Below are 20807 nucleotides of genomic sequence, written 5' to 3' on the forward strand. Positions count from 1 at the left end.
TGGCTGTGTTAAATAACACGACTTTAAAAGATTTTAAATATTTATACGAGTATGTGTGATGCTGGGCTCTTTCTCAATTAAAATGTAGATCTGAACTTTTTCAGGTGATGGGAATTATAAACACAGCTTTGAAAAATAGCCTGGTCTGAACAGATAGGAAACTATGCCAAGTTTATCTTGACCTGACTCAGACTCAGCAGTGTAAGTTGGAGATGTTTGTCTTTTCATTACGAGCACTGATTTTTGGGGTGCCACTATAGCATAGGTGAATGCCATGGTAGCACACATCCCCTTCTTCTTAGAAATAAATTTAGTGGTTTAACACCCATTAAATGCAAATATATCAACTAACGGTATATTTGACTCCTCCCAGAAGAAATAGGTCATACTTATTTCAGGTTGATGTTCTCCTACCCTGTATGGACCAAGAGTCTAATTCTTAAGAAACCCAGGCTGAAAGATAACTCCTTATACTCTCAAGGAGGGAATGCTCTGGGTCAAAATATGCCTTCCTAATGGTGTTTTTTTTGTGTTGCTAAGACAGCTAGAAGAAAAGGGACGCACTACAGGAAACAAGGTACTCTGTGATAAGAGTAGGCTACCAACTTTGTCCCTAGATTTCGCATCTATCATGTCCTAGCAGTAGTATGAGAAAAACACCTGTAAGCTTCAGTGATAATCAAGGAAAATGAATCATACTGTTCCCACCCTTTCTGAAGAAGACAAAGATTTGCAACTTCTGCAGACTTTTCCCTCAAACTATATGTCACTTGAAAATGTCAAATCAGCTGGGGAGTAGATGTAGAATCAGGGTGGAGTCTGTTTCACTGGAAAATAATCATAATCAGCCCTCTTTTAACTGTGAGGAAATCTGTACAGAGAGACTACTAGACCAAAGACAAGCATTGCACGCTCATAGTTTTTTAGAGTTTTGTTAAGAGCATGGGTCTCTTGCTAGAAATATTCATCTAGTCCTCATGTCCTGAATTAAACTTAAGCATTAATTATACTTGCTGCAATGTCATTAAGCCACCAATAAATGCAGTAAGTTCCAAAACTGAATCACTCCTCATGAACCCAGTCCTGGCAGATGCTCATGTTTTTCTGGATGAGAAACAAAATTGGCAGAATGAGGCACAGGCTGGACTTTGTGTCTCTACACCCAGTAACAGAACCAAACTGGTATATTTAGAAATCTACCGTGGTGAGACACAGATCCAAGACAAGGATGCCCTGGTTCATAGTGTCCCTCTCTGGGCCATATCACAGATCAGTGATCCTTACACAGGCCAAATGTTAACTAAAAGTGGTTACCATGGTCATAATTTGATAGGGAAATGGGGTACTGCAAGGTAAGGCAGTAAAAATACTTGAATTTTAGAACTTTCATTTAGGCAACTGTAAATAAACTTTGCAAACACAAGTAAGTGAATGGATTTTGCCATAGAATTCACTGAGGATTTCACCCTATACCTTTTTAGTTTACCAACCCTATAAGCTAAACTTTACCAAGATGCTGCTGAAAATAGGGCTAAAGGATCAGGTACATGTTGATTGCTTTAAATCATGTAGTGATTCCTGGTATAATAGAGCTTTTATATTATAGACAAGTTTTGCTGACAGAGGCAAAACAATCTTGCAGTGATGGTAAAAATTATTATCACTTACATTATCATAACACATGGGAGGCTGAGCTGATGACTAGAATCTATCACAGGCAAATATGAAAGACAGAGTGAGAAAGGAGTTTTCAGAATGTAGCATCTTCTATTTTATAAGTGACAAAGATAGCCCTCTAAAAATTAAATCTGCAAGAAACATGAGAGACAGTAGTTTTGCCTGAGATCTGTTTCATATTCTTATTAACATCATTCCCTAGGGGCAAGTAATTCTGAGTGTGATACAAAGTTTATAATATGCTGAGTATAATTATAATGAGGATTGATTAAGTTGGTAGCCAAAGTACAGTAGCTTTATATCTGAGAGAGCATCATAAAAGAAAACCACATAAAAAGTTATGGAATAAACTATACACAGGGACTGACAACTATCTCCCTAGTGAAATAACATCAAAGCTGATATACGTTGTATGCAAAACAACCCACAAACAGAGAAAATATTCTAATCGTTTAAAGGTTTCCTTGTCAAAAATTTTAAATCTGAATACATTACATGCTGCAAAAGAGAATAAAGTATTGACAGCTGTAGCTATTCCATGCAATTAAGCTCAACATGCCCCTTTTTTCAGTGACTGTTGAACAACTATTTTTGCCTTTGGAATTTTCTTCTGAGTTTCACAGGAACACTTGGCAACAGAAACAGTTTTTGAAGAAATCATTTCAGGAACTGATTCATCCCTGATTCTAGGAGAATTAGAAGAGCTAACTGGTATAAGGACTCATTAAGTCAATCCACTGTTTTAAAGTACTTTCTCCTTTTGTTTTACATTTTTATTTCACATCTACCTGAATTTCTGCTCTGGGTCTGACATTTGAATGTGTTTTGAATTTGTAACAGTGAACCCAGCTAGGTGAAGTCAGACAAAATGTGAACATTTCATATGCCTGAGTTCTCCTTCTCTGACTGGCAGAACTCCATGGATACAGCTTTTTAATTATTATTTCTAGGTCATCCTCACTTAAACTACCAAAGAAGCAAAAGATTATCTGTACCAATGTTGTAAAGTGGAATAACCATCAAGAATTTTGAGATTAATTCTTTGATGGGCTGAAATACTGGCCCCAAACCAGCAGTGAACTCAAATGCCTCCCTTTGTAGGGAGTCATTCCAGTGTGCAATTGTGGGTGCCAAAATTAATGAAATGATTCAAATGCTAAATTTAAAGCATCTGCTTTGGAAGACCATTGCTAACAGACCCACATGCTTCATGATCAATATCATTTTAGTGTAAAGTATAAAATATTTTTACTTCCATCTTAACAGTATAGCAGTTATTGTGTACAACTATGAAAGTACAGTACTTTTTAGGAACATAGGACATAGAACTAGAAAGCACCTTCTAATTCAGCAAATTCATGTCCCAGTTATTGCAGGCATCTACATCATGAGAAAAAAAAATTACAAGTAGTTCACATCTCATCTTAGCACAATCGAGGCATTCTACCCCATTGCTTCATTACTCCACTTTGACACTTGCTCTTCTGATTTTCAGCCTCAGTGTATTTGGCTTATCATATCCAACTGTTCTTTCTCTGATCTAACACTATCCTGAGTTATGAAGACCTCACAAAGTTTCTAAATTTTTAAAGAAAATCGCAAGAATAGTCTATCTACATGTTTTACCCAGAAATGCAGAGCCTTTAATGATTCAGATATAGCCATGTGAAAAAAATCTGTAGGGCAGAAGGGATGGCAAGTATCACTGAACAGAGTATTACAGTGTTGATGTATAAATGCAGCATAAAAAAGGGTAATGCTGGCTTCTGCAGCAAAATGATATTGACACAATTAGTTCGATGCTGTTTTTAGAGTTTACAGAATATGACCTCTGGATTTTTCATCTTCAAAGGTTACTTCTAATTAGCATCCAGTGATAACATGTTGGAGATGCTTCTTTAAAAGATATCACAGCTCTAGCAATGAGTACTGACATGGTATCTATCAAAGTCTCATGGTGCCTGCAATTCTGACAAAAGGCACTCCAAAGGACTGGCACGTACCACCTTATTTGCATTTTTGCATTTCATTATGCTCATAATTGCATACCACCACAGCAATTCTTCCACACTATCTCAGAAAACATTATCAGCTACGTCTGAAATAAATGCTTAAATGTCAACAATTGACGAGCAAGAAAAGCTGACCTTTGAAGGATCCCATTCTTTTGAGAATTGCCCTGGTATGACTCACTCCTTAACTTTCTGTTTGTGCTTGATAACACCAAAGGAACATAGTTTCTGTATGGATTGTTTTTATGTATTGGAAATAGAGGGGAAGTCAAAGAGCTGTAAAAATACAATCCATTTCTACTAGTAGTCAGATGGGTTTGACTGAACATTTGCAATGACAATTCTTAAAGTCACTGAAACATTAAAGTAAGTGGACATTAACATTAGGCTACAATGGAATTTCTATGGAATTATATGTTACATCCACGTTAGAATTAAAGTGAATTTATCCATGATTAATGTTATGACAATGAACAAAACAACCTTTCTTCCACAAACATGCTAACCATTTTACACATTGTAAGAAGTGTTTGACAATTATAAATAGCTAATCTAAAAACAAGGAAAACTATTCACAGTCATCTTACATACAGTGCAATATTGACTAGCCTTCACTAAATTGAGGTTACATATTGGTATGGTTTGTGTTTTTACCATCATTTCATGGCTCCATTTACATCGATTTGCATAGCAATTTTGGTACACATTTTTCAAAAAAAAAAAAAAAACACTAATCAGTTTTAGCTTAAAATAAATTACACCACCACAGAAATTGCTGCCACTGTCCAAAAATGCTAATCAATTTTGAAAATCTACATCATGGCTTGCATCCCAGATTTTTTCCATCCAATCCACATCAAAAAGAAATGATAGAAAATTATGTTAACATGTTTGACTGCTTGTTTGCTTGTTTTAGTCAAGGCATTGGTTATGCTTCAATGGCAAACTAATCGCCTGTTTGGAATCTCATCCGGTTTGTGTTACTTTTTTAATGGCAATATGGAGATGTTGAGGAAGATTTCAACATGATCCATACTGAAACTTTTGGATCCTGTAACAGAAGCATTTTCAGAATGTATTAGTAAAATCAGTTTCAGAAGTATTAGTAAAAAGAAAATTAAACTGTTTATTTTGACCAGTACTACATTCTTCTGTGGAAGGACTTCACTTCCCTCTATTAGATTTTGTTTTAATGAGGTGAAAAATACAACAGATCGACCTAAAAAAAAAGCCTGAGAAATTTGCTTTTTTCAAAGCCTATAAAAGATCATTACTGTAGGTGTTTTTTTTCTTTTTTTCTTTTTTCTTTTTTTTTTTTTTAACATTTTAAATGAAACAATGGTTGTAAGCCAGTATTTTCACCCACTTCAGCTCTTTGGTTGACTCATATCTGAGTACAAGAGTGGGGTTTTTTTCACACAGCTTTCACACAGGTTCACACATTCCTAATTACTATCTGTTGTGGTAACAAGGCTACCTGCACCTCTGTCCCCAAATTGTTTCTACCTGCTTCTGCTACACCTTTTGTGAATGTATATGACCTTTTTTTTTCTTTTTTCCTTGGGATATTACTATATAGTTCAGTACCCTGTAGAAACAACTGAGCTACTTCAAGATTAATTAACCTTATTGAATATATGCTAACAGAGCTATTGAGCTTCTGGTACTGCAGCTAATCTCCATTTCATGGCTGCATTGCTTCTAAATGAAACAGTGTACAGATAAAGTAAGCACCAAAGGAAAGATAAGCCCAACAGTATCCACAAATCTAGAAAGAAAAGGGGTTGCCTTTTGTTCTCTGCAATTAAAATCATCTTACAGAGATTCATATTCATGGCCAGTACTGTGGTTCAATCTATTATCTGGTCAATTCCTATTTTAAGAAGCATCAAACAGTGTTAGTATCTCTCTTTTCATACACAGGTGTATGCTGCCTTGACTCTAGGGGGCCAGGATATCATCCAAGGTGAGCAAGGACTTGAAAGGATTAGACTTGCAGGTATGTTACTTTCAGAGGTGTTCCTGTATGTTACCTTGCAAACAAAACGGCCTTTAGAAATAACTGGTAAGAGGCACATAGAGAAAAAATAAAAATATATATGTATAAAAACAAAACAAAACAAGATAGCTAACAAAAATATGCATTAAAATTTCATTCAGAAGTCCTATTTTGCACATTCAGCTACACATGAGAGTCGCTTATTCTTCCAAAACAACCTTTTCTGTATCATCAAGTCCTGAGGAGCTTTCTAATTCATTGCTTCACCTTGTTTGAACCACATATATTTGCTGTAGTTTTAATAAATTGCATGATGTCCAGATCTCTTCTAAGACGTCTCATGTGAAATAAGGATGCAGAAACACTATATATCCCATCGCCCTTTCCTTGTTGAAATAGGCATAAAAATAAGTGGGAGGACAATAGCAATAGACTTGGATCCACCAAGTATATCCATCATCCTTATGCAGTATGAAATATATGGCAAACTATAGACCTTGACAAATTTCAGTACTACTGACCAGCATTTTCTAAAAAATGTATCTATTATTTTCCCTGGTTTAGATGTTTGAAACATCACTTTTTAAAAGCACTTCAACATGATTTCCATTTAAAAATCTCCTAGACCTCATTAAGATCGCGTTCTTTGTTTCTGGCTATTGAGAGAGCTCAAATAAAGCTGAGACTCCTCATTATAAAATATTCTGCAACATGATTTAAAACAAGGCATGAAAAACTAACTGTAAAAACAACTTCCCACATGGATATGATTAACAACCAAGATGGAAGCATTTCTTGTTGTCAATAACAACTTCCAGTAATGATTAAGATGGGCCATTATAACTGGAAAAAAAATAACCCATAAAGCATTCCCCACATTAAAAATATATATAAATCAATATTTTATATGAAAAATAGCACTGGAATTATTTAAAGCAATTCATAGGTTTATGTCCTTTTTGTGTGAAGTTGGAAAATGATTTTTTTTTTTTTTAGTTATGGTGTGTTTACTATAAAAACATTTGTCACTGTTCTTCATTGAGAGATAAAATGCTGGAAATGCACAGCGCACTTATTGGACAGTTTAACATGCTAGGGTCAGGCACTCTGAGACTTCACAGTAGCACAACAAGAACAGATATTGAAGATGCTCGAAATCCAGATTATGGCTTTCAGAAGACATGGTGTATTGTTCACCCAGGTTGAAAGCAGATGTATGTTTATATACTTTAATCTTGGCTCAGATGTGAGCTACCATGTTAACAATTTTGTTGCCCAGGCTGCCCTGGCTTGGGATTTAAATAAAAACAAATTACAGGTCTTAACAGTGATAGATGGACTTCTCTTACATTTGTGTAGAGTATTTTTGCCTTAAGATTAAAGGCTTATGCATTTATCTGCATAAACTAACCCCTGGAGTAGGGTACTGCTGACATTTTCCAAGAAAAATGAATATCCTAACTTATTCCAAAGAGAAGACTTGGTATTTGTATGGCCAGAGTGACCTTTGCAAGTGCCCTTTCAGATTAGGTGCACTACATGGAAAATTGTGCTCTTACAGTACTCCATAAATCATACCTACCAATTTTCTTTAAAGGGGTATGTAAATATCAGTGTACCAGGTGGGTAAACAACACTAACCTCGTACAAATGGCTTGAAAATTGAAGAAAAGCACCTTATTTTGCTGCTGAAATTGCTTTTGAAGCCCAGCATCGTGGCTTGGGTTGTAGAATGCATGAAATGATTTGTGCACTGGGAATAGAAAATGGGTTGATGATAACCACACTCGACACAGTTCCTATGTTTCTGAGTTCTTTCGATGATCAAAGATATCATTGCTGTATATTACTTTTCTTTGCAGATCCCAAATGCATGTGAATTTCAAGTGACATACACATTATCTGCATGTTTCCAAAATGGACAGACAGCTTTTTAGTTTGTATTTCTCATTTGAGCTGGTTAATGTTTCTGGTCCAGTTTCTGTGCGAGTCTCCTTGCAATAGTTGTGTAGTATTTCCATTTAATAAAAATAAGGCAGAAAAGTTCATGTTCTAAAGAAGAAAAAATTTGAATTTGCAGCCTTTGAAACTGTCAACAGTGTTATTTGAATAAGTACTGCCTTAGAAAGAAGGAAGATGTGTTAATTGTTGCTAAGCTGTAACAGATAGTAAAGATTCTGAATCAAGAAAGAAAAAAAAAGCTCTGGTTTTAGATATACTGGTAGGGTAACATATATACCATATATATCATAAGCACCTTGATGAAACTTTAAGAACCAACTTCAAATGTGATCCTCACAAGATGATTTCACTTCAACTTTTAACATTTGTAACTGCCATTAATTCTGGAGGTCTCATTTCTACAGACACGTTGTCCTTATGTTGCTTATCCCACAATATTCCAGAGGTTTTTGTATAAATATCTACAGAAAACATTGCTACCTCATTTAGCAATGGATAATGAAAAAGCAGAATTTAAAGTTCTCAGCCAACATCTATAATCCTGGCCTTATGCTTAAATAGAATTTAAGTACCTGAAGATACCAAATGCAACTATCTGATTTTTTGAAGAATTGCTTTGATAAGTAGGAGCCAACGTTCATATAAAAGTAAAGATGAGACTTAAATTTGAGAAATATGTAAGTCCTAGGATCCAAGAATGCAGTAAGACAAAGTACCGACTCATCCTAAATACTTTTCTAATAATTTTTAGGCCCAATTCACTAGCGTCAATAAAATCATTTGGGATCTTGCTTAGCAAGGCAAATGGGAACAGCAAGAATATACAAGTAACATTTCCAGAAATTTCCAGTCATTTTGGCTTTTGTTTTACTGTAGAGATGAATATCAGAAGTCCTGGGCTCTCACAGCTTCAGTTGCATTTATTGATGCTCAAACCCTCTGATGACATGTCAACCTGGGCAACAAAACCCAAACTCTTACATAGTTCTGAAACACGGACCTTAATGGTGTGATCGCAATCATGTCATAGTAGTAGAAGCTGGGAGCAGAAATAGGATCCACTTTTCTTCTTCTTGCCTACTACGTGATGTTGAAATAAACATATGAAAATTGTAATCAGCCATTTGGAAAGATGAAGTGTGAGTAAAGAATAAAAGCCATAATCCATTTCTAGCATATGCTTACAAAGGTGCCTTAGAGTTATATTGTGTATCAACATTTCCAGTGTCCTCCTTCAAAAATCCTTAAATCAGCTCAGCTCAGAGTGCCTTCGGGGCATAAGACAGAAGACAGAAATGCTTGCAGGAAAGTATTTGAAGCATTTCTGAAAACAGATTTATTTTTCACAAGAGGGAATAAACCCAACAACAGAAGGATATCATCTACCTCCCAAAGAAAAACAACACTGGAGGGAGAAAAGAGCTGCAAATGCTGTAAAACCAAGCTTGAAGTATTTCTGGTAAATTTGTTCTCAGTGAGAAGGGAAAAGAAATCATGGAGAGGATGAGGTTATTGTCTAAGGACATTTCCAGCCTGCATACCTGTGAAAAAAAGCAGGTTTTACCTCCTTGCTAGCAGCAGATCACTGTCATGTTACCACTGGTCCACCTTACAATTTCTTCAGAGAGACAAGTTTACAGAGGGGAACCATGAGCAAACCCGTATTTAAAACATGATTTAAAAGCAGCTTGAAAGGCTCATAATATTCCAAGTCACAAGAGGACACACAAACACCCCAGAGATACAAAATGCCTTACTGGGAACATGCCACATGTTTATCAGCTGTTCCCATCTCCTTGCAGTCTCTGACTTCATGTGATCAGTAGCACTATGAGCTTCCAAGAGCTTACAGTTAGCTTGGAGATGCTGAATTTCTGCTCCCTACAGACTGTCTAAAAGACATGTGCTTCCTGCAGCTATTCTGGGGGGGGTGGGGGGGGGGGTGGGGGGGGGTGGATTGTTTGTATTTTATTTTATTTTATTTTGTTCTGTTTTGTTTTCTCTTGTTCTTTATTTCTTGCATTAGCCAGGGGGAAAAATGCTCATTCTTAGAAGTTACAGTGTCACTAATGCACTGCATGGGAAAACTTTGGGAACAAATCTATCATTTCGAGCTTAACAGACAGATGAGTTACTGTAAGTTCGGTATTCCACTGCATCCAGAATCTAAGGATGTAGAATTTCTTTCATTTAAGATTAAATCAAAAACAAGCGTATTTCAACAAGGGACAGCACAGCCCTATTTTGTTATTATAGAAGTATGCGATACATTTAAAGAAACTATTTAAACCTCAGAACCTTTTGTTAATGGAAGTCTCGGTTCTCATCTGTGTTTTGCACTGATACTGATTTAAGACAAGACCAGGAAAAATTAAATTCAATACAAAGACTCATATTAGTAGCTGAAAACTTGCACTGTTTCATGTAGCTCCAAAAGGCCTCATTATAACAGAGAAGTGGATTACCCTTGACTGGTGCAGTTATGAGGAAACACCTGAGAAAACCTTTGCAATGTGGTGAAAGGAATAGTTTGTGCTTTTTTTCAGAAGTGCCTATATGCATTAGGTAGTGAGGGGGCTGATTAAAAACCACTGATGTTTGTATGCCTGAGCAACTTAGATGTTTTTGAAAATTCCCACCTTTTACAAACATGCTAAGGGAGTAATTTTTAAAGGAGCTTGTGGATTTTGCAGAGATGTGTTCGGTTATTGGCATACTTAGATTTACTCGCAAGTTGTTGGGAGTTCAATATGATTACTCACAGGTATAAAAAGTAAGCAAGTACACACACGCTTATAGGCTCATGGCTGAAAACAACCCAGAACTTGGAGGCAGGCAGAATACAAATATTTTCAAGGTCACTTCTTCACGTTAGAAGCATTTTTTAAAGACAGCACAACATTGCATACAACATACTGTTGGAGAGGCTATGGAAAACGTGTTATTTTCTCCAGTGGGGACTGGAAATAAATATAACGTTATTATTAGTTATCCATTTAAAGTATCTTTTGAGCTCTGAAGGAGCTGCATCGTGCCAAGCTTTATAAATATACTGCATCTTCAGTCTCCCTGACTCCCAATATTTAATGTCTCATTCATTACCCTAAGGCCCAATCCAGTTTCCAGAGAAGACACTGATTTCAACATACCATAAGGATGCAACTGGAGCCTGTGTCTAGCTTTCACAAAATCACCAATTAAAAAAGAATGTCCACTTTCAAAAATACTCTCTTAAAATGTCTGTTTCCCAAATACCTTGGTAAGACATAACTCAGTTTCTGTTTACTGAAACCTCAAAACATGACATGATCTTGCATCTACTTGCACAACAGAAAAAAAAAAAAGTATGACTGACACTGCTAATAATGAAAATGTTTTTAAATGTAAGCTCTAGCTGTGTACCAATCGCTGCCTAATCAGGGTTATGCTTTTCAAATTATATTTTGTCTTCTTTCACCTCCTGCCTATTATGTGAAATAAAAAGAGAAGTGCTTAGGCAAATCCTTGATCTGTTCACATATATTTTTAATATTAATATGTCAGAACAGTGGCAATAATGATATTAGGCAAATGACGGAATTCTCCCCCCAGCTGGACATGTTAATTGAGAAGCCAAATTTTAGAGGCAAAGTTCACGTCTGTGCAGATGGCAGGACAATGCCGGATGGCAGGCCTAGGTCAGTGTCAATCCCAAACCGTACTTTAATGGCTCACTTCTCTGATTTTTCAACGTCAGCTGGTCCCTGTGGGGTGTATAAGTTGGAGAAGTCTGTCTGTCTCTGCATTTTTTTCTGCCCTTGACTCTGGTGCACTAATTTCACGTAGAGAAGATGCCCCTATGTGTGATAATAAAAAGAAGAAGAATTTGTACTGAAAAGCTCAAATGAGAAAGAAGGCTTCAATATTGCCTTTAGTGCTGATGTGGCTGCATTAAAATCAATACCTTACTTTTGCTCTTGGAGGACTTCAAGTTTGCTCACATCAAGCTAAATGTATTCCCCATTAAAATCTAGTCACCTGACATTTCCTTGTTGTTTTTGTTTGTTCTTGTTGTTAGTTGTTGGGTTTTTTTTGAGGGGGGGGGGGTTGTTATTATCTTTATTTGCATTTATAGTGAGGCCACTTAATACTTTGGTCAGGATGGTCAGAGTTTAAGATGTTTTATTTTGCTGCAAGTATATAAAGGTATTTTACCCTTTGTCAAAAGGCCCTGAATATCGTTCGTATTTATATAGCTATTATCTCCTTTAATATGATCTATGAATCAAAAGCTGAGTGTATATACCTATATATTTAGAGAGATTTATAGCTATACAGTGTCACAAAAAGACTTTAATAGTTTCAGTTTCCTAAGTGATATAATTATTTATTATCTCTAATTAAAATGCAGAGCTTGGCTTTCTGCATGAGACTAGATGAAAAGCCTTTTTAATGAAAAGAGCAACTATGAGCTCTAAATTTCTTTATGGAAGAGATAACTTATGTAATCACTGGTAACCTTTTTCAAGAATATTATCTCACTATTTATAAAACAATACCTTCTTTACTTTATAAATTCCCATTTACATATGAAAAAGTGCTTTATTTATTGATGCCTTTGATTGATGTACATTCCTCTTTCAGGAATACCCTCTTTTTTCCATCTTACGTATGCCAAAGCACATACTTCCTTTTGACGTTACCTGCAATGATATTTTAAAATAATTCTCTGCTTGAATTATCAAGAAACACAAAATTCGTTCGTCTGTTCTCCAAATAAAATCACATTGTGTTTCCTTGTTTTGTAAAGTTACATTAAAAATGTTTTCTAATCATATAGTTAAAAGAATGCAAACTTTAACCACTAGGAGCAGCTATGAACAAAGGGAAAAATGAATTTGTTTTCCTTTCTTATTGTAAGAAAACCTTCAAGTATTATAAATGTAACTATTCAATGAATCAGTAGCAACCAAGAATTGAAAGTAAATACCAGTAAAATTTGCCCACATCTGTATTAAAAAATGAGTCATGAAGTCATATAATATCATGACTTATTTAATTTTTATATTGTTAAATTATCTCTTTTATTTAAAAACAAGGAGGGATTGTTATCATTTAAGGAAACAAACAAACAAACAAAACAAAAACAACAAAAAAAACACTATCATACCTACAATACCATACGATCCAAATGTGATGTGGTTGATGTGATCCATACCTTATGGATATTTCACAGCCATATCAGTTTTGATTCAAAGCACACTATAGTCAAAGGTAAGACTTTCGTTGATTCTAATGGGCTTTCAGTCAAGGTCTTGACTGTCTCTTATTTTTTTTCATGAAACAGAAAAATTCATTATCTGTGGAATTGCCTGGTGTGACTAAGGGCAGCAAATGAGTTCAGTGATGCTGCATTTGTGTAAATGTGGGCAAAATTTAACCTTGTATATTGACAGATAGCAAAAGAGGTAGGCAATGCATTTAACTAAACATCTCTTGTGCTGTAATCATCTGGTCTTTTGTTTCACTAATTAATGGCTGTGTAAAGCGAGAACATTCAAATAGACATCATTTTAAAATCCATTTACTGTTTACAGTCCTTGCTTTGTAACTTTTTACTCAATATTGATTATCTTTTAACTTACCTCCTCTCAAACCAATACCTCACCATAAGTAATTCCATTTCTTACTTCAGACAAGAAGCCACCAATTTGATTAAGGACATAGTACCAGCCAGTCCAGATTTCGTGCAACAGTCTCCTAGTTATCAAGCTAACTTTTCTCTAGACCTCCTGTAAAGTTTCTGTAGGCCTCTCTGAGAGAAAACACCTATATATAAAGCAAAGTAATATATTTTTAATTATACATACGCATCTAGTCCGTGACGTTATCTAGCCAGTTGAACTGGGTTTAACCTTACAACTAATCTAGTCAGGGAATGGAAAATAATAATCTACATAAATCACTTTAAACTTGGACAGTCAGTCTGAATAACATTGTACACAGGAAATAGTACGTACTGATCAAACAAACATTTAATACCGTTTTACAGGCAGCAGATGGGAGCACAGTTTATATTAAGTTGCCTCTAATTTCATTCACAACATTGTTAGCTAGACTTTATTCTACTAATGAAAATATAACTATATATCTTCAGGAAGGACAGCCAATATCCTGGAAAACAGATCAAAAGAGCACAGAGTAATGTAGAAAGAGAGCCATTCAGGTGAACAGAAAAGAAATAGACTTACCATTTAATTTTGAAAGTCTTATTTAGATCAGTGATATTTTCATTTCTTCTTTATATTGTTAAATACGCATGTAAGTGCATATTCAAAATTAACAGAGCAGATTTTTTCAGTAGTCATTTCTACGTACATGGGGAAAGACAGAACTGATACAATGCTGAGGAACTCAATAAAAAGACTGATAAATGCCAGCGGACTTTAGATCGGTATTAACACAGGCTTTCAAAGTTAGTAACACAAAATTGATTCATATATTTGGAGCTGTACATATTTCAAAGTTTTTTTCTCAGATAGCATCCACTAACTCCAAGCAATTCACTTAGTTGTTCTTAATACTGTAATCAAACCTCATCCAATTCATCTAATTTTCCTCTCCTATTAGCAACACCAAAGGTTAGAGCTATCCCCTATAACAATAAACTACCTTTATAATTACTTTTAAAGACTAGAATTAAAAGATGGACTTTGTATAGTACTGTTACATTTGTATTTGCAAATGCCTAGCGTGCCCATGCAGATTGCCTCCATAGACAGATGCATGAGGTTACTGCATGCATACATTGTTGGCTAGCAGATAAAGTCAGCTTTGAACAAGCACGTGTTCATAACTGTGCTCAGTTAAAATGAAAACTCTCTATTTAGTAAATTACGCTGGTCTGTTATGGGTCTGGTATTATTGGATAATACTTCAGATTCCAGTGCTTCTTGTGATTAAAGAAAAAAAAAAATCCCAGTCAGTTTACTTAGGAAGAACACATATGCTACAGCAACTCAGGTCTGAGTAGCAGATGATGCAGATTTATAAAATCACACAGCACAAGCTGAAAAAGGACGGGGCAATCCAAGGAAATCTGGGGAAATTCAGACCATTCCTTCCATGTGTAATTCAGATAACATTATGCAGGCTTAGTATTTGACATCATCAGATATTTTTCAGCCTTCCAGTTACTCTTAGCAACTGCGTTGAACTCTAATGCAGTATGTGCATTATTACCAATGGGAAATCCCCGGCATCAAAGGATTAATTTTAATCTTTGTCGTGCTTTAGTAATAGGAAATAAATTTTACCTAGTCATTGTCCTAGTCAAGTCAAATAAAGAAACTATATCTGCTGACGAGCCATTATTATCACAGTCAAATAGATTAGCATTGATTTACTGTAGGTAAAAGCTGTTGAAGGGTCCGTTCTGTATGTGCTCTGCAGCAGCATGATTATTTACTGTAAACCTACCCTCTGATTTTCTCCTTAGGCTCGTATTGTTATTATTAAAGCTAATTCACATGAAATTATGGTAGATCTCCTGGTCTACAGTCCTTGGTCAGAGACCTAAGCAGGTGTTTGCTTAATAATTTGGTCAAAGATCAGTGAGTTAAAGGTTAGGCCATAGAGGGGAAGAATGGAGAGGTCAGAGCACTTGCAGGAGGGGTCTGAGACTTGATCTTCCTGAGTCTGGAACGGTCGAACCTCAAGGTCACCCATTAGTGATCTTGCTTTAACGGACTGTGAGATGTCAACCATAAATTCACCATGCCAGCACCTTTAACCCTATTAATACTTTGACTACAGGAAATAAAAGCAAGAACCCAGAAGGAACCAGCCCATGGAGAATTATTCACAAAATGTCCATGAGATTAGATAGATTAGATTTATAGAATAAAGCTTACAACTCTTAATACAGCTCTCCAAGGCAAATTATAAAAAAAAAAAAAAAGTTCTTCATTACTCCATTTTAGAGAGAATCATTACATTCTATATCAAGATGGTAGATAAAGACACTTTGCACACAACACGCAGGTACATGTGATAGTGTCTAAGTGTACACATATTTTAGAATGTAACATTTTTCTAGGATAATGGAAGTAGGAATTAGTGAAAATAGAAACAAAACTGAACCATTGCCTGTTCACCAAAACTGTATCTGTCTATGTATGCATAGTCAAAATTTTATAATTTACATCCATAATTAGAGGATAACACAATTAGTAGTCATCAGAAGCAAATCAGTGTAGCAGATGTTTTCTCCTTTGTGTCGGTGGCTATGGTTTGATGGTCAACTATTTTAGCATGTAGAAGCACGTGACCACCAACTGTCAATTGGGAAAAGATGACACTGTCTAGTTAGGAATTTAACCTTAGAAAGAGCTTCCCTCCTTCCACTCTCCAATGCCAATTCAAGATAGAGTAGTCCTGAAACAGTCCTGAGTTGCAGACATTCAAATAGTCTTAATATCTAAGAATCCTAGACTGGAGTTTCAAATAATTTCACATCAAAAATATGTGAAACTGCTTAGTAACACCAAATTCCTCAACTCCTTTTGGGGTATCCTGCATCTCCAGAGCCTGGGGGACTCATCTGTTGCTTTGTCCGGAATCTTCTGTTACCATAATGAATTTATAATATTAATATAAATCATTCCATAGATGTCCATAATACTCTTTAAAGAAAAATAAAGCTCCTGGTTTATCTAAAAGAGGTTACAATCTAGATTAGAACCAGAACAGTATGCTATGACTATTCATACAGAGATGTAAAGGAACAGCTGATGGAGCCATCTGAGAAGTCAAGATACTTGGCCAATAAAAGAAATAACATCATGGACCAGGTCAGGAAAATGTTTCCCACTGTTATAGTTAGGATGTCCATGAGACAATGAGACTAAGACAATGAACTTCTTCCCCAGTGAGCTCCCTGGGACTCCTGGTGAATAACTCCGTCCATTGCAGGACAAGGACACAGAATTTATAGGCATTAAAGTATCATGAAAGGGAGCAGAAGGGTAGGAAGGGTAAGACAAAAAGGAACTATCCACTTGAGATAAATGAAGACATCACAGCAGAATAAAAAGAGATAACAACAGACAGTTGGGTGCAGAGTGCTAATTGGGAGTCTGAACTGAATCAGTGGCCCCAGCCCAGAATTAATGAAATATTCATAGACGGCCACACAGCACACTGTCAGCAAAGGACAGGTTGGTTTGCCTTTTAGTGAGGAGGATTTTACTATACCACTGTTCCCTTGTTTTCTGTACCCTCACAACTCTGAGGCTGTGGTAAGATAAGACATACAATTGCTGTAAATTGTGTTTTGTCTATGAAAACTTCATACTGGGTAACTTGGCTTAAAAAATTAATTACATCATCCATAAAGATCAACCACATAGGAACTTGAGACATCTGGAAACTTCATAGACATCTTTCTCCAACTTCTAGTCATCCTTTCCTTGACTTTTAGTGTGTTTTGGCTTCTATGTATTCCTGCCTTATGAAACCTGTGCAAAGATCTGAGCAGCGTTTTTCATATGTGGGCAGGAAGGAGCATGGTGTTTCAAGAGAAAAGTAGCTCTCCTATCAATAAAAATTCATAGGTATTTCAAACTGAGAAACTACTCCTGACAGAGGCTGTCATCTCTCATATGGTATAAAGTGCCCACAATTCCCACAAAGATCAACAGGTTCTGGGCTCCATCCAGAGCCCCTCAGAACTGAGCCCTTCATCCAGCACACTTGGCTTCAGTTCATATCACTTGAACTCACATTGTTCAGTTGGGCTTAAATCTTTACATAAACTGTATCCTCAATTGCACTGCATACCGTGCATGCTGCTGTGTGCACCTGTTTGTTTTGATAGCAAGCACAATAGGATATTTTGTGGGTTGAAATCATCCATTGTAACAAAACAGTCTTTTTTTAATTAAAAACAATTCTGGAAATGAAAACACAATATGAATATGTACAGAAAATCCTTTTATAAGGATTGAAAAGTAAAATGTGTCAAAATATTTTTAGAGCCTCACAAGTATTTGGTGACACAAAGTCAGTTTTCACAGAGCAGCTCTTTTTAATGGGCATAAGCTTGTCTTTTTAAATGATCTCTAAAGAATATTCTAAGTAAATCTTTAAAGTATTCCATTTTAAAAATAAAGAGAATATATTTATTAAAGGTAACTGTATACTTATAGTGCTCTATGTTCTGCTTGCTAATTAGGAAGGAAATGCACCGTTAAAAAATCTGATCAGGGAATAAGATTTCCAGTCTACTTCAATCAGTATGGGTTGGTATCCATTCACAGAAAGCCATATCCCATAATACTTCTGCATGTTGAGCTTTCAGTAATTACAAGAGGAACAGCATACACAAAAGCCTAAACTATAAGACAGAGACTGACCGTGTTCATCTTTAACACTGTGCCTTTTACTTTGGGGGCTGTGCTCGTAACTGCCTGCAAGTACCTATACCCTCCAGTCTTGCGGAGAACTCTACCATATACAAGGTGAAAGTACAAGGTACCATAAGCTAATAATACTCATAAATAATTATTTTCTAGACCCTGTTGTTTATGGAGAGCTTTTGAAATGGAAAACACCTTTAAAGGCATAGAGTTATAAAAGCATTATCCTTTCCGCTGTAGATTACAGGACAGACAAGCACAGTAATCTCAGAAATCTCTAGGATGACAGAGAGAAAAATATCTAACTTTCTTAATGATCACCACTGAGGCACAATTAATCCAAGCCTGGGAGAGGACAGATGAAGATCTTTAACAGTGCAGGAAAGCCACAGACAGAAATTTCAGGGCCAGCCGTATATCAGTAGTTAGGTAGATTCCATCTCTGTAGGACTCTGTCTCTATTGGTACAATGTGTAACCTCCCGCTACATCAGGGAAGGTGGATTAGCCTTAAACCAGGACAGATGTTGTTCTACGGATTTGTTGCTTTCTTTTGAATAAAGGAGACTGATGTTGTCTTCCAGAAATCAGTTCACTGCCCAGCACAAAAACTTTGCCCTTTTGTCCCCTTTGCATGCAGAGAGAGGGGAAGCTAACACGGTAAAATTCACTCCTGGGCAAGAGGCCAGAACATGGCCTATGTACTATTAAGCCTTCAAAATAGGGTTTAAGTGGGACTTAAGTGGTGCATGAGCCTTTTGTTGGCTTTCTGCCCAGAAGTGAACTTTACCCACGGAGAATATTACATGTTGTCCGTGCATTGTCTCCCATATATGGGTGCAATGTAATTCTCCTTTGTCACCCTGACAGAACGCCCAGCATCGCTTGAACTGAGTTGTTCTAAATGGTCCAGAGTAAATTATGCCTCCTGCATGCAATACAACCAAGAAAAGCATTGCTAACACAGGAAGAAAGTGTCTCTTTACACTGAAGGAAATTTAATTTTCTCAGGACTGCTATGCCAACAGGGTAAACAGTATGGACCCTTATTATAGAAACATGTGGTTTCCGGCATTTACTTCTACAAAGTAGCATATAGATTTTCTGCAAGTCTTCGTTTTTATTTTCACTTACCAAATAAGAAGAATCTCCCTACCAGTATGCTTATGTAGCATTCCTCATATTAAAATGTAGCTGGAAGTATTCCCACATTTATGAATGTGCTTAATTTAATGCACGAGTAGTCTTTCAGATTCAATAGAATCGCACAGACAGTAGAAATAAATTAAAATATAAAGTAAATCTGTACATGAGCAAGGCCCAAAGTGTCCTACATATATTCCTGAAATGCAGGCTTTCCCCCTTTTTAATTTTTTTTTTTTTTTTTTTTTTGCTTTGGAACTAGAGTTGTCTCTTTCCTGATTGACTCATTTTCCTTTGAGAGTTGCTTAGATAGGTTACTAAGAGGGTTAGAAAACACAAGAAACAAAAGTTTAATGACTTGCAAAATTATGCACAATACAAGAGAAACACACATATCCTGGGCATTTCCCAGCCTGATATGGTCTTAGCTGGAAAAAAAGGATGACAGGGAGGGAAGCAGAATTAGGAACAGAAACCTCAGATATCCTGGAATGAATAATAAATCATAATTTGCTATTGTAAATTCTTCTGGCAGCTCTTAAATGTGACCACAAGTAGTCTCTCTGATAGATAGTGAAGGGATCCAGAACTGCTGACAGGTTTGTATATACCAAACTGATTAACACTTTATATTACATAGGCAATTATTAGGGGCTTTGAATTTGAGTTCTTACATTGCTCTTACTTCGAAGCAACCAGCTGTATTTTTTTTCTTCTAATGATACTTTCTGTAAACGGCATGTGGAACCTGATGATTATCATTCATTTTTATTTAGTTAGTAGATGGCTCCAACAGCAATTCCTTAAAAATTTCTTCATTTATAAAATATGAAGTGGCTGACCTAAGTTAAACCAATTAGTAACTTTCCTTTATCATTTTTCTAGGTGCTTTCCTCATTATGAGATATCAATCAACTGCAGGGCAGTAAACATGCTAGTTCTGGTATTTGTGGAATGTTCAGATCATCAATTGAAGTACACGCAGTTCAAATCTGAAATATTAGCAGTTCAAAAATCCATTAAGATCTGTATCAGATGAGCTGTTATAATACCCATATTGAAATGTGTTGCACAGAATCAGCACGTGACACCTTGGAACTGAAAGAAAATATTTCCTGTTACTACAATGTTTGTACAAAAAACTCCAGATTGCATTCAGTGGACAAGATAAAATGTTTTTCACCTAGAATATGCTCCCTTTTAGTAACACCATCTTCATTAACAATGTTCAGATTAGTTTCTTCAGAAAAGGCTTCAGGATGAAAGCATTTTGTGCAATACAACTGAAAAGCAATTCAGCTATCTGTTAAAAACGGCTAAATATTTTACCTTGTTTCTACAAGCAGGATCTTTCAAGAAGATGATAATTTTAGTTCCAAAAATAAAAAATAAAAAAAAATAAAGGCACATTGCTTCAGATAATGACTCAAACTTAGCCACACTAAATTGGTAGCACTAGATGTGGTCTTATCGGTATGTCTGCCTAACTGTATCACACACCTCTGTCATCTGAAAATCTCAACTACCTTTCCAATTACACTGGAGTGGAAAGCAGTTTTTGGATTTTATATCAAGCAGAAGAGAAACTAATCTGTGCTTTTAGGTGTATTTTCTGAGT

The 20807-nt window shown here is 36.0% G+C and overlaps 1 long non-coding RNA gene across 4 annotated transcripts in view; it reads right to left on the bottom strand.

Annotated features, from left to right (window-relative positions):
• Positions 1 to 20807, bottom strand: part of LOC310904693 — a 545090-nt gene that overhangs the window by 415695 nt on the left and 108588 nt on the right. The gene's annotated exons all lie outside the window — the stretch shown is intronic.

The sequence above is a fragment of the Anser anser genome, assembly GCF_964211835.1.
Source record: "Anser anser genome assembly, chromosome: 10".
NCBI classification, from domain to species: Eukaryota; Metazoa; Chordata; class Aves; order Anseriformes; family Anatidae; genus Anser; species Anser anser.